A 15,444-nucleotide genomic window follows, 5' to 3' on the forward strand; every position below is an offset into this window, starting at 1 on the left:
AAATTTGTTTCCAGTGGGACAATGTCCAAGTGGTTTGGGGGATTGAGGATGTTGGTGTTTCCCTGCTCTTGGCTGCATGCTGAGGGACACGTGTATGGTCTTGTGTGTCTGCATTAGGTAAACAACTCAGGAGCCCAGATGGATCCTGCAGCCACCGATTTTCCGAGGTTTTCTGCCTTCCTCGGGTGGCTTTGCTTATTTTTTAGCATCAGTTACAATTTCTGGCTATTGATGGACAAGAATTTTACGGTTTCTCACCATCAAATACTTTGCCACATTTCTTCAACAGAGACAGCGGTCTCAGAAACTTGAATTCTGGTCAATACAGTTATCACACTGAACAGGGCTGGGAGCCCTTTCCTCCACAGCCAGCACCGGGAGCAAGATCTAGGCATCCTAGGGCACTGTAATTTCAAGCAATATGTTTTCTTAATGGTCCAAATACGCTTTGCCTAATTTTGCTTTCAATACATGGGATTGTTATTGCTCAGTGGCCCCACACAGGTGTTTAAGCAGTTTTCTGGTATGATTTTTCAGTAGCAGCATAAGGTTTTATTGACTGATACCTCAAGAGTAACTTCAGAGGAAATGACATCCACAGCAGTTTGTGATGGATGCATGTGGAGCTGTGCTAGAAAACTCAGAAGCCAGTGACCTCTTTGTCACAGTCTGTCATATTTTGGGTAAGAATGCAAAGTACCTGAAAAAGGACACTGCTTTTCATGCAGTAAGAAGAATTAGGAGGAATTAAATTACTAATTTACTTCTTTCCCCTGAAAACTGTTGCCTTCTCAGCTCTGATAATATGAACATACTGAGGATAGATCAACAAAATTAAATTCCATGATTTTTAGGGATACTAGGTTGTGTGGCTTAATTTGGTCTATGAGTATGCATTAAATGGTAGACCAGGGGACTTTGGTCACTGTGTGGTAACCTAAATTATAAATTATACAGCTTTTGACACATAAGAGACATCTGACCTACAACTTGCCCTTGTTCCAGTTCCATAGTAGGTCAAAACCCAGGTGAGCACCAGTCATTTCTCCTCAGTGCCACCAGCCTGTACCTTGTCATCCATAAAAAGTGAACTCGGGTACCTGGCTGTTTGAGAACCTGGCAGCCTCCTGCAGGACCCACTCAAGGCACATTCAGCCTGTGTCTCTGGCTGATACTGGAAACTGTGCTCCAGTGGAAGCAGCAATGGAAACATGAGTTATTTGATCAAGTAAGATAAATACATCTATTTCAGAATACATAATCTTACCACATATGTGAAGTAGTTTAATCATTAGCAAGTTGTCAAGCATTATTGAATGGAATTAGCCTCTTTATTTCTGGTCAGGATCAATTTTTTTTTCCCCTTCCCAGTACAATGTGAGCTTACATGTTACACATTGCAACGTCTGGGGCAGATGACACTTGCCAAAGGGCTTGATGATCACTTCTGATACAAATCTGACATGAAGAAACAGGAGAGAATATGCATCAGATGATCAACGGGAGAGATAAATCCACATTTAATGCTTCTAAATGTCTATGTGTGTTATATCCACCTCAAACACATTAGTATCCAAAAGCAAGCACAGGGCACAAAGACAGCATTTGGTCTAGGACATGGACAGAGTACAAGGGGTGAGGATGGGCACATGTCTTTTTCAGTTGCATATTGCAGAACTGTGGGATTGAGAGGTTGACAGAATTAAGAACAATATTAATGATAAAATTATGGGGCAGGAAAATGGCCTCTTGTCCACCAACTCTGTGATACTGAGACCATGGGCAGAAAAAAAGTGACATCCCATATTTTTTATTCACTAAAAATCGCTGTTATATTTGCACCTCCAGTTTGGAGATGAAAGAGAGACCTATTAGCAGTCCCAGACCTTGGAGCCATGCCTTCATTTACCACCAGTCTGCTTTGCTCCTCTCCCTTTTCCTTTCCAAGTGGGGCTGTATATGAGTATTCATGAACGCTCTTTATTATTTCTCCCCTCACAGTTGCTTTTTTCTTCCCACACCTGCCAACATTAGCTCTTTTCTTTGACTCACGCTGCTGTACAGCCTAATGCATGTGATCTCCATGCCAAGACGTTATTTAATTTCCCAACAAAGTTCTTTTGGCGTGGAACGAGCTGAGCAGTAAGAGCACAGGAGGGGAGGCATAGGCAGGGGTGGGAAAGGGAAGGAACAGGGGCTCAAATTTACGTTGCCTCTGGCTTCACACATCCAAGTTGTGTTGTGTGTGGCTGGGGAGCAGCACGAGTGGGGTGGAGATGGCAGCAGGGGGTTCATCGATGGCAGGTTGCTGAATCAGGAACCCTGACACTTGTGAAGTACTCTGTCAGGAACATTAAGTATCCAAAAGTGATAAAGCTTCAATTTGCTAGTCCATTAGACTAATTACTGCAATAATTAAGTAACTACTTGATTAGAACTAATGGGTACCTAATTATCCAGGAGAAAAGTATCAGGTGGCAATTATCAGGTGGCAATTAATAGACTGGAGTTAATGTCTTAGCACTGTCTTTGTATGAATTCATAAGCAAGGTAAAGAAAACAAACAATAACTTATTAATATTTATTGGTGCCACAGTGTTTTTCAGCTTGTTTCATTTACACAGAACCAATTAGTGAAAAGACAGTTAGCGTTGCAAAGATGTAAAGTGACTGAAGCAGGAGTTTGATTTTAAAGGAACAGGATCACATTAGCACTTATAAGCAAAGACAAATGGGTATCAGCCAGGGACTTGATTCTGGTGCTACTAATTCATCAACAGAAGAAATCAGAGTAATTGAACTCAGTATTAATAATGAAACACACAGGAAGGCAACTCCTGTCTTAATGGGGTTCACTTTAGTTTTGGTCCCTCCCTGAGCCTTCATCAGCGTTTTCTACATTGCACGGGAAATGGAGGGACAGTTCAGTGAATGAACGGGAACCTCCCGCTGGCAGAGGTGGAAGACACTGTAATAAAGTCCTCCGGATCAATGCTGCAAGCTCTCGGAAGGAGACACGTTTCCTGGACAGCTACTGCCTGGTTGCAACACAGTTTCCATCATGAAGGCAAGGTGCTGGAGCTGAATTCCTGCCCATTCACTGTGATTACCTGTGCAAAGAAACCATAACAACATCTCCATTCCTGGTAATTTCCCCTTAGCTCAGCACCCATTTGAAACATCACTGCTAGTTCCTATGAGTGATGTCTAAAAGCAAATCTAACCTCCTTTAGAACTCAGCTGATTTGAGTGGTTTTTTTGTCATTGTGGGGGGGTTTTGATGTCTTTTTTTTTTTTAATGTTGTTTTTCTTGGGGATTTTTTTTCATGCCCATGCAAAGGTCCATCTTCTCAAATTACATAATTTGCTGTTGTTTCTTTGATGTCAGTACAACTGTAGTGATTTATGCAGAATCAAACTATGACCTAGCATCTACTTTTCTTACTCGCTTCTCCAAATTCAAGAGGCTTTACATTTCCCAGCAGAAAAATGAAAGATCCCAAGGCTTTCTTTCCTACAAATCTTTATGGTCCTAATGATCATTGCTCCTCTTAAATGAGCTTCAATCCAAAAACAGTTGTGCATGCACGTTGTCTCCTTGTCTCTCAATGGGAGATCTCATATTAGCCATAATCACTCTCCTGAGTAAGAGTTGTTAAAGTGTGATATACAATGAACTGGTGACTGCTTTTAGAGCACAGAATGAACAGTTCCCCTATAAATTTAAATCCTTTGAAATTCAACTGTTAGTGAGTGAAAGAAAAATTCTTAGATGGCTTTTGTAGCTCTGCACAGTACATGGTTTTATGGAAGTTGAGGATCTTGCCTTCACAACATCTATCCCCCCCAACCCCCACCCTTTTTTTCTATAGTATAAATAAATGAAAGGTATCCTAATCATATTTAGATTGTGTGCAGAGTCAGATGCTAAACCATAATGTCTGTATATTAGAACATGTGGAATGATAAATGAAGATAAATCTAAAATTTATAGAACATGAACATTTGCATAAACTGCAATATCCAAACATATAGGCTGTTAAGTAACAATTGTCACAAAGGGCATAAAAAATTCAACTTTGTTTCATGGAAAGAACTCAAATTCCTAACATGATTAAGATAATATATCATTTGTTCCTATCTTATTAAAGGCGTAATTGTTGTTAGACACAGAAGTGGCATTAACTCTAATCTGGCTTTATATATGTACAAATAGGAGGGGAGGTGAATGTGAAAATTGATGCTTTTGGTGATCCATAGGCATTTTATTAATGTTTGAATAATAACTGCCTGGAGGGCCTGTTATAAATTAAAGGGACGAATTGAGATATAAATTTTTATGAGGACTAGTTATACATTTCCATTATGTGTTTAAAAATGAAGGAATTACTGTGAACATAGCAGAACTCACATTTATTTGAGGTGATTTGGATGGGAGGGAAGGTGCAGTGAAGGAAGCTGCATGCTGGCTGTAAGAAAGATGTATCTGTCCCTTTGAAAAGATATATCATATGTCATGCATGAACTCTCTTCTACAGGAGACTTTTCTCTGCAGCTGATTTCGCATGATTATTTATTTGACAACAGCAAGTGATGATATAGCAGCGAGTTTTAGCCCACTTAGAGCAGAATTCTTATTCTTAAATCATAGAGGATTTCTCAAACCCAACCACTGTCAAACTAGAGTTAATCTAACGGAGGAACCCAGTAATCTCTTTGGCATATATTTCTCATTATTCCTCCTGTCTGCATACACACATCTTCATTTGCAGTGCATCCGTGGGACCAGCAGTATTTCAGAGCTTCCTCCTGCCCTTTGCTGAGGCTGCTTGTGGGAGCCCAGCTCTGGTTGCTGAGAGAGCACCAGGCCCCCTTTGTTATCCACCAGCACTGGTGCCCTGTGAGATCCTCAGACAATCCCATCAACGTGCTTTAGCGCGACATCACGGGGCATGGCACCCCAGTATCTCCACTCAGGCAAACCCACATCTGTTCATAAGGGAGAAGATGCAGGATCCCAGTACCTAACCAGTCACTTAGTATGTGGGGACCTGTTTTCCACCCCCTGGTTTATTCTAACTGACTACTGAGAGCAAAGCCTTTTAGATTAAATTCTGCAGTGTTTGACCCCTGTTTAAAGGTTTGATTGCTCTGGATTTCAATAAGTGCCAGCAAACTGATGGCTTGGAGGTCCTGAGCTGCATTCTCTGTGCCTCAATTCCCTGTCTGTAAAACGGGAAGGCTCACAGGAGCAGTTTGAGGACGAATGTGTTCATTGTGATGACATCCAGAGAGATGATAATGTCTTATTACCTGCAGATATGCCACACCAATGTATCAGCTGTGGTAGTGTGTGCCAATGGAGTTTTATTGTAAGACACATAGAACAGGGGCCTTCCATTTTGGAGTCTTTCATGGGAGTCTATTAATCAATCTAAATTTTATAGACTTTTTTGTTGTTGTTTCTCCCAACCCCCCTTTAATTAGACTCATGAGGTCTGGACAAATACTTTCTTTTTGGAGTAGACCTGATTCATTGGGAAATAAGACTTGAGGATGCTCTTGGCTTGCAGAGAGTCTGAACCATTAATGAAGTTGATAAAATATTGAAACCTAGATGAGCCTCATCTCCCATCTTTGAAACATCACCATTGGCTCTACCATTCGTGGAGATCACTGTGCATACTTGGACAGGAACAGTTGGCAGTGTCTTTTGATCTACAAATAGTATCATTTATATTTCCCAAGGTGGAAACAAGTTGGCCTACAATAAATATGACAAAATGTTCTCATGGTTCTCACTAAGGTTCCTACTTTTAGCAGTGTTTTGAAACTGGACCGAGTCTCCAGGCAGCTCACTATGACAGTGAACTTCACCCTGTGTCAGTAAGAGGAATCATCAGCTCTGCTTAGTTCCTACACAGTTGGCTCAGCTTTCCATGACCTCAGTGTTTTGTATCCAATCTTTCAGCTGAGAAACCCAATTTTTGACACTCCCAACCTTACTCAGATCAGCCTCCCACTGCCCATTACCTTCAAGGGTAGTACTGTTGTTTTGTCTCTCTCTTTTTCCTATAAAGTCATAAAAACAATGTGATTGTTGTGAAAATATCATCCAGCTAGCAATGAAGCAGCAAAAATTATCCTCCCAGTCAATTGGAGCCTTTTCTAAGTGCATTACAGTGCTGGACAAGTGAGTAATTAGGCAAGACTTGCACTGTCTGTTTTTCAAAACTATGTTTTTTCTGTATGTGTTATTGAAGGGACAGCTTCACAAGAGTTTCTTTAGGGAAGATGCAGGGGAATGTTATAGAGAGTAAGTTCTATGACAGAATTAGCAAATGTATTAAGTACAGTGCCAATCTGGTATAGCAGAAATGACTAAATACCCATCAGGGCCTGTCACTCGTCAAGAAGTGAAATCTTAGACCCATTTAAGTCAATGACAAATGTTCACAGAATCTGGCTGCAAGTTAATAAATGTTTGGAGCCTGTATAACTCAAACTCTGATATTTGTCAGATTAATTATTTGATTGATCTTATTGTCTGTCAAACAATTTCTTTGTGGAGTTAGAATGCTTTGTGTTTTATTATCTATAATTCTGATTAAGAAAACATCATGCAAGTATGGAGATATTTCATTGCAAGTTTTATGTCAGATCATATACAGTTATTATATGTAATATGAAATAATATAACTGAATATGGGATTGTAAAATGTTCAAAATGGGCCATAGCTGAGGATGCATTTTCTGCTTCATTTTTTGACATTTCCTGATTTAGGAGTGCTTTAATATTCAACCTGAATTTTCTTTTATCATATTTTTCTTGTTAAGCTACATATATGTAAAATGAAAGAAAATAACTCTACATGTACACCAATTCCTTCAGCTTACCCTTGCCTTTAATACAAAACAGTGGATTTCAAGACTATATACATCAGGTGTTTTCAGCAAAGTAGCAGCAGCAAATCATAGACATTTGTCATTCCTTGGAGCTGTCTGACAGTTCTGACAATTCATTAGGCTGGGCTGAAAAGAGGTTTAGAAAGCGAAGGAAGGATCACAGGTAGTGGAGTTGCCTTTGCATGATCCAGTAATAGCTGATTTGTATCATTTTTGGTGATGGATACACTGTTCAGATTAAACTCAGCTGAATTTTTCACCTTTATTTCTCTTTTTCTTCTTTCTCTTTTTCCTCCAACAGGAGCTTCTGGGCACATTAGTGTAGATTCAGACCTCAATTTATCCCAAGGAGTAGATGCCCGGGAAATTCTTCCTGGTAGCTACTGATATTTGTGGCTTACCAGAGTTAAGGAGAAATGAAGTGAGTTTTGCTATTCAGCTTCTACCCAGTGAGGCTTTTCTTTTTCATCGTGTTTGAGTTACATTCTTTTCTGTGGCTAAGCCATGACATGTGCCATTCTTCAAAGTCAGAGTCACTCCTGCCGGGATCTATGCAAATCAAACTTGTGACTTTGTTCAGCGATAAGTGCCTCCATTGTCCTGCTCCTTCCACTTACTGATTTGCCTTTGAGGCTCATACACAAGCAATTTTTTGACTTGAAGGCAAATCCTTTGCAATAACGCTGAATCTGCAGAATAGGCCACCTGGAAAATATTTGATCTTCCATTGGAAAACATTTCCCCTTTTCCAGGTTGGTGGACTGTTTCGAATCATGCGACAATGTAAAATGCCTGGGTCAGGTTCTGAGTGGATGAGGCAACGCTGTCCAGCCAGAGAGCATTCCTGGGGTCAGACAGATGATGCTCTCCAGGATCAGCAATATCACAGAGCCTGCTTAGCCCTGCAGAGGATGAATAGCTTTCCATCTTCATTCTGTCTATTTTATAGCTGCCACAGAAGAAACAGTCTGAGATTGATCCTGACCCAGTAGTATTATATGTAGGTCTTGCAAGAGCAATATTTGCTCTTGGTGACCACTGGAACTTTAAAGAACTCTAAAATAGCCCTAAAAGAAGGGCTTGAACACAGGGGGTTTTGGGGTCTATTTTTTACACATGAAGTTTTTCAGACTCTCAAAGCCATGAGTAAATTGTAAGTATTTCCTAATTTGTGCCTTTTTTTTTTTCTCTAAGGTTTAAAGTGCTGACAGCACTGCCTCACCATCCATCTTGGGCACAACTCCTCCTTCTAGGTAGAGTTTCCTACCTTTCTCAGCCAAACAGAGAGAGACAAACCAAGTTTTTAGCTTGACAGTCCAAGAGGTGCAAATTATGTCAGTCTTCTGCTTCTTCCACCGTGTCTTTGCAGGCCTGAATTCAGTTGCTTTCCCGTGGAAATAAAGGTATGTCTGTCCATGTGATCCCATGTGCAGGATTGGATGGTATAAAGCGAATGAATGACACCCGTGGATCCTGGATCATGCATCACCTTGTCTGATGTGCCTCCGGATTTGCTTGTAGGTTGTGTGATTTTTGCAGTCAGTTTTGAGCAGCAGGCTGTACTTGTTGGTTTATTATTCTGGAGTTGTGTGTGTGGGTTGAACTGTTGGCATTAATTATTTTTAATAGTGAGTCAGACGCTGAATTACAGGATCCTACCCATGGATATAAGGCAAACAAAGAAACAAGCGGCCTTCCTCTCCCTCCCCTGACATAAGTCATATTTTGTCTCCTACGACCTCAGCCAGCCCTTTAAATTTCATATCAAACATTAGAAAGAAAGAGGTCAAAGTAAGAGCCCCGTTGAAAAAAAAAACCCACAGCCAACCCAGATATGAACTATGGGAACTTGTCATCTTATCATCCTAATTGAAGTCATTCTGCAATGTATGACAGTCCATCATATATTCTGCCAGTCAGTGTGTCATACATGATGTGTAACAAGAGAGCTCATAAACCCAGAGGGGAAGCCCCTTCTTTTTTATTACTTTATTTGATCATTTTCATAAAAAGTCCCCTTGCTCAATACAGAGGGACGTGTTTATTAGCCCCATTAAAGCTTTGTCCATTCATTTGACACTGTGATTTACACAGCTTTACCACAAAAGAATCCCATTATTTCCAGTCTGGAGAGGTGTCTTTTTTACTATGTGATGAAAAATAAGTATTTAATTCCACAGGTGAAGGAGAAGAAAGGGGAGGTTGTTGTCAGAGGCTCAGAAGTAAACAAAAGGATGCTTTAGGTATAATTGACTCAGAGAAAAAAAACATTCCCAGTAAATATAGAAAAATAAATAAATAAAGATGCTCTTCCCATGGAGTGGGATTTAACTGGGCTCAGCTGAACTTTTTTTTTCCTGCGTGCCTTCATTAAAAACAGCAGAATTTGGCAAAATTTCCCTCTGTGTTCTACTCATGAATGTTTCTAGAAAATATCAGCTTTCATACGCAAATATTCTTGAAGTGAAATTGGTGGCTTCCTTTGAACACAGCTAGTGCCTCAAATCCCATCTGCTTTTCCTACAACACGCCCACTCATTATCTAGCTTATTTGGCTTTATTTTATTTTTTTTAAATGAACACAAATTAAGCTATTTAATCAAATATGTACATGATTACATGGCATTTTTGCATAAGAGTTATACACCCACGGAAATCATTAATCACAGATAACAACACTATGTTAAAATTAGACATTTTGTTTTCTTTTTGTGTGTGTGTGCTTTTTAACATAATATCCTGCGTAGCTCTAATTTCACCTCTACTCTCATTTGAATAAAGCAGGATTGTTTTACACCAAATTATTCATTTGTCTGTAGCTCTGATAATTGGTATTTATGTTTAGACTTGATCTCAGAGGAATAAAAATACAGGACTTGAAAATAAAATTGGAATGGTTCAGATTCCTCTTTTTCTTTTTTATTTTCCTCTTTTTTGCTTGCACAGAATGTCACCATGAATGTCCATTGGCAAACTGGATAAGAAAGAGTGTCACAGTGCAGGACAACCTAGAAGATGACAGGTATTTCCAGGCATAGCAATGATGAGATCAAATTCCCCTCAACCTGCCTTGTTTGCTGATCTTTTAATCAGATTCAACTTCACTGCAGCTACAGCACAAGGTTCCCTGACAATGTATGACAGCATGTGACAGAAAAAAATATTTTTTTTTTTTTTGGCCATTTGATGCTATTTCAGATAAATCTGAAGCCCCAGCAGCAGCTTATAAATCTACCAAACTATTTTAGTAGAGGTTTTTAACTATGTATAATTGAACTGGAGGGTTTGGGGTTTGTGTTCATGTGTTTGTAGTGGAATCCAAACAGGAAAGCTGGGAAATGATCTAAACCCTTTGAGGTTAACATGCCATGAAAGAGCATCAACGACAGAAGAGGACATTATTAAAAAACAGCCAACCTCGCTCAAAAAGAACCACTGCGTGAAGCAAGAGCCCAAAGAACAACACCCAGGGCTGTTTTTGGTCCTGCAGGGATATGTATTTCATCCCCTGTCTTCATCTCTCCAAATTTCCTCTGAACTGCTTCTGAGCTGCATGCTTGAGAAATAAAAACACCAGCAACTACTGAATGGGTCTTATCAACCTTTTCCCTGCAATCTACTTTGTATTCCTCTCACACCCGTGCTCTTGCAGTGTCTTGGGGAAATGCTTGGATCAAAGATAAGAGAGAACAAGGAAAGGAATGAAGCAAGAAATAAACAACAAAACAAAACCACCATCCCCCAAACTTTTTGACGGAACTCCTCTGTGAACCCTGTGCATGATTACTGCAAAGCTAAAACTGCCTTCTTCTTCACCAGTACTTAATTCCTGCTTTTAAAATCAGGGTCCCTTTGATCTTGAGAATTGAAATGATCTGGAAATGAAACAGCCATTGCTTTGCAGAAAATCTGGAGAGGGTCCCAGACATGGCTTTTACCTGGAAGACTTCCAAAACAGGATGAAATCTCTCTAGTTTCAGAACAAATTGCAAGACTTTTTTCTCTATGTCTGGTCCAACTGTGGAACTCTAGTCCCGATGTCTGCTGGTTCCCAAAGCACAGATGTAATAACCTCTGAGGTGAAATGAGAACGTTATTCCCCCATCTTCTCCCCTGTGCCTCTCCTTCGAGGGCTGAGGGCTGGGAGAATGTTATTAAAGTGAAGGCTTAAAGTTTTGGGCGAACTCAATTTGAGGAGACAGTAGGTTATAACCTGGGCTAGATCCAGCTGAGTGAAGGTTGGAGAGGACAGAGGACCAGGAGCATCTGTGACATCTGGATCCTGTTGTAGGCTCAGAAATATCTGCCTGGCTTTACATGACCTGGTCCCAGAGCCAAAAGGGCTGAGAAATGTGGTTAAGAGACTGAAGCAGGCTTTGCCCCAGCAAATGAGTCCCACTGAGAAAGCAAGACATCAATATTTCTTCGAGTCTGTTTCTTTTAGTGAATGTATTTCCATATGTTGCATTAATATTTCTTTTATTGGGACTTGTAAGTCCATCTGGTACTTGGATTGTGAGGGCTTGAGCTGGCAGATCCCTACACTGTGCTGCTGCACAGAGATCTGGACAGCCCTTACGAGGATGGGTATGTGACTGGATAGAGACAACGTCTCCTTAGCTGTCTTTTTAATTGGATAAACTTCTCAAATCAATCAAGATAACCAGGTTACTTATTGTCAGTTAGCTCTGTCAGTGCCATTTTTTAATAATGCAAAATGAGTATGGGCTGAGTATGAAGTATAGCAGCCCACAGTAAAGAAACCTCTCTTGGACACTGCACACTGCAACAGCCCTGATCTAGGAAGTGTAAAGGATGCCTGAGCACCAATATTAAGCAGAAAATGTGCTGAAATATCATAGTTTTTCCAAGACAATAAGAATCACTTTCCTTTGCATGTGTTATTAAGGAACTGGGGAATAATTATCTGCTTTAATACAAGCTTTTTCCTTCTGCATGATTAACTTCACTGATATCAACAGAGAGCGTGATGACTCTGAAATGACAGCTCCTGGTAGCACGTTCTGGGATTAGCAAAAACAGGTTGTCACTTTACCCCAGTTAGGAACAGTCAGTCGCTCTGTGCTGAGTGCTGGACAGAAGAGCCGGGTTCTGCACCAGACATCTGACAGCCCAAGTGGGCAGCAGGTCCAGCCTCCTGCCAGGTGGCTCTCAGGTCGGGCGTGCAGGGCTCGCTGCTTCAACAGGAGACTCGATTTTGCGAGGCAGCACAGTGTGATTTCGGCTGTGCAGCCTCCAGACTGAAAGCACTCCGTCCTCCTTGTGCTAAACCATGACCTGCTTTAGCCTGGAGATCTCTGAGCAGCCCCGCTGCAAGGCACAAGGCTCTGTCTCTCCTGCTTTCACTGTTCTTTACAGCAGTGAACAATGCACTGAGCTGATTCTAAAATATTCTGTACTTTTGAAATGCCCTGTCTCTGGCTGCTCAATGTGCAAAGTGACAGCGCACACACCGTGGAGGGGATGGAGGGAGAGGTAGGACAAACACGCCAGAGAGAACTCTGAGCGATGGCACGAAACAACAAAAAAATCCTTTCATTCTTACTAGAGCTGTAAAAAGTCTGTCATGGCTTCTGTAGAAATTAATCAATAGATGGAAAATTGTGTAACAACTGTGGGGGAAACAGGAATCTGTTTATAAATTAAAGAAAACTATTGTGAGTTTCTAGAGCTCTCTGGGAAAAGCACTGGGGTGACTAGCCGGGCTCCGTGGAGCCAGGACAGAGTGCATGGAATGGGATCCTTCAGTAAAGTCCATATTTTGTCAGTGTCAGGATGCATAGGAACTGTAAAACAAAGCAAATTTTATGCATGGAAGCAAACTAAAAATTTAGCCCTGCGCCAAATTCCTTTGAAAATTTCTTAATAATTTTTTAAAAATGATGAAGTGTCTGTATATTTTTAAAGAAAAATAGGAGGTAAAAAGATTAATTCTCAAAATCTGTGAAATATACAGTGATGAGTTACCGAGGATTGCAGTGTGGGGGGGTGTTTTTGTAATTCTGTAGGCATCTCAGTCCTCTGGTGAAATGATGTATGGGGCAATCGTCTGGTAGGGGCTGATGGGATGTAAATGAAACTAATTAAGGAAATGTCAAACATAATTAATAAAACAGGTTTAAGTTGCAAAAGCACTGTCAGCTGAATGAATGGGGAAGAATGCTGCATTCCCATTGTTTTGGGGCTTGCTTGCTTATTTATATATTTATTTATTTATTCCTTGCTCAACCCCTTGCCCTCCAACCGGCTTTTTCAGTTCCAGCGTTCAATTAGATCTCAGAAAGCTCTTGGTAGCCTCTTGCATTTTCACCTTGCCCCCCTTCTGAGCTGGGGTCCCATAGAATAGAAGGAATATAAATCTGCCTTGTCGGCTTGCAGCCTGGGAAGAAGAAGGAAAAAAAATTAATTGCTAAGTCCTCCTCTTCCCCAAGTACTACAGGACATTAACATAACCAATTTGCTTGAACTCCTCACTGGCTGCTTAATAGAACATCTGACCAGCTGATAAGACCTGGGTGCTGCTGCCTATGATACCTTGTTATTAGCATTTTCATAATATTCAAATATTACAGCCCCATGATTCACTAGCCTCCATTCATTATTGATAAGTACAAAAAATAAATAAAAAGGGTTTATAAATAGCAAAGGGGGGTGAGCGACCTATAATTATGGCAAGCAAATTAGGGTGCATGGTAGAGTCAGTTACATTTGCCTAGGAGTAATGATGCTCAAGAACTTTTTCTCCCCAGGGACCAGAAAAATAATGGATTCCCTGGCAGCTGCAGATGGGCTAGGAAAGGCTGTCACCCAGGATGCTGTTTATATAAGTTAGGCCGAGCATATGGCTCTGCGTCCTGCCTGTAGACACCTCCAGATATTGCAGTTTCAATGAAAAGAAATAAATACATAAATAAAAATAGCCCCTCGGTGGAAGGTGGTGGTGCAGGGATACGAGGAGGAGAAATGTGTGGGGGAGAAAAAAGTGAAAAAGCAAAGGGAGTCTGCTCAGAAGTTTCTGCTGAGAGAAACCCCAGCGGCTCAGGGATCAAGTAGGGGTGATACCCTTAAAACTAGAGGCTGTTTAGCTGCATCACTGAAGAAAGAAAGATGAAACGTGATTTCTGCTAAAGCAAAACCTTTCCATGGTTGCAGTCCAAGATAGTCATACTTAAACACCAAAGCTTTAAGCCTGAGATGATAAAAATCATGGTCCCAGTTGAAAGTAGGAGCTACTAGAAATAACCACTGGATACTTTATAATTTAGTCCCTGTGGTTCTATTTCCATTAATCCAATCAAAGGCTTTTTTTTTCTTTACTAATGAAACTGGAATGAAACACAAAAGGGAGGCTGACCTGTTAGCAGGTGACTGTTTCTTGTAAGTTATTCATTAAAAACACCCTAACACTCTGGTGCTGAAGGAGGCTGTACCTATTTCTGTATAAATTAAACCTAAGTGAGTTGGTTGAAAGATAAAAAAAAATGAAAGCTATTTCTCCTGACTCCAAATCCCTGTACAGGATGCATGTAGAGGGAACTGAGCCCTTGCAGACATTTTCAGAGGGCTGGGGACTAACCTTTACATACCAGCTGCCCCCAGATTTTTAGTTCTAAGTAGCTCTGAATGTCCAGTTCTATTGTGGGCACAAATATTACCAATACTTTGCAGTCAAGGTACTTTAGATAAAATAGGAATGAACCTTGGTCTGGCTCTTCTTAGTAAAAGTCAGAGTAGGCTCAGAAATAAAAGGGAAGGACTTTGACAGAAAAACTGCAGTTCAGTTGTTCTCATCCTTTGATTTTTTTACACATGAAATTTAATTGAATTATTAGTAAAACTGTGTTAGGCATTATATTGCTGATCTGCATAATTCAATCTTTCTTTTGGGAAGTTTGGAAAATACGCCACTAGCATTTCTTATAAAGACACTATCTGAAAACACCAATTTCCCTGCAAAATTTCCAGCTAGTTTTAAATTTTTTTCTTGTGTTATTTTCAGATTCTCCCAGCATCTCTATTATCCAGCATTATTAGCAAGTATCCACTCTGGACTGCATCCTGATCTGAATTTACAATTCTTAAGAACTTTCCTGCATCTTAACAAAACATGAAGTGAGGATATTTATTAGATAAATCTTCCAATTAGCCACCCTCAACAGCCTGTGCCTGGAGCCTTGTCCATTTTGATATATGTAACAAAAAGTCCAAACTAAAACTTATTCATCTTTATGCTCTGAGTGCTGGCAAAGTTTACAGAGTAGACACAAGCTCAGCAATGAATCCTACTCCTGCAGGAAGCTTTCTCCCCAGAACATCCCCAGTCCTGCAGAAGCTCACACCTGGGCCTGAGCTGTCCATCTTCAACACGAGCATCCATCTTCCAGAAGCATCCTTAGGCATCCTGAAGGCTCTGCTTTGCCTTAAACCTCACGTTAACATCATCAAGGGAAAATATAAATTTAAACTGACACAGACTTGCTTGTCTCTTCCTTTGTGTTTAAACACAGATGGTTGCTT

At 40.5% G+C, this 15,444-nt stretch overlaps 1 long non-coding RNA gene across 1 annotated transcript in view; it reads left to right on the plus strand.

Moving 5' to 3' along the window:
* The window catches only part of LOC135421006 (uncharacterized), a 31,990-nt gene extending 18,847 nt beyond the window's left edge, over positions 1-13,143 (plus strand). Inside the window, exons 3-4 of the long non-coding RNA XR_010433812.1 lie at positions 8,101-8,309; positions 9,853-13,143. This is a non-coding gene — a long non-coding RNA (uncharacterized LOC135421006). The remainder of the gene's footprint in view (positions 1-8,100; positions 8,310-9,852) is intronic.
* Positions 13,144-15,444: the final 2,301 nt, after the last annotated feature.

Source organism: Pseudopipra pipra, chromosome 12 (genome assembly GCF_036250125.1).
Source record: "Pseudopipra pipra isolate bDixPip1 chromosome 12, bDixPip1.hap1, whole genome shotgun sequence".
In the NCBI taxonomy this organism is placed as follows: Eukaryota; Metazoa; Chordata; class Aves; order Passeriformes; family Pipridae; genus Pseudopipra; species Pseudopipra pipra.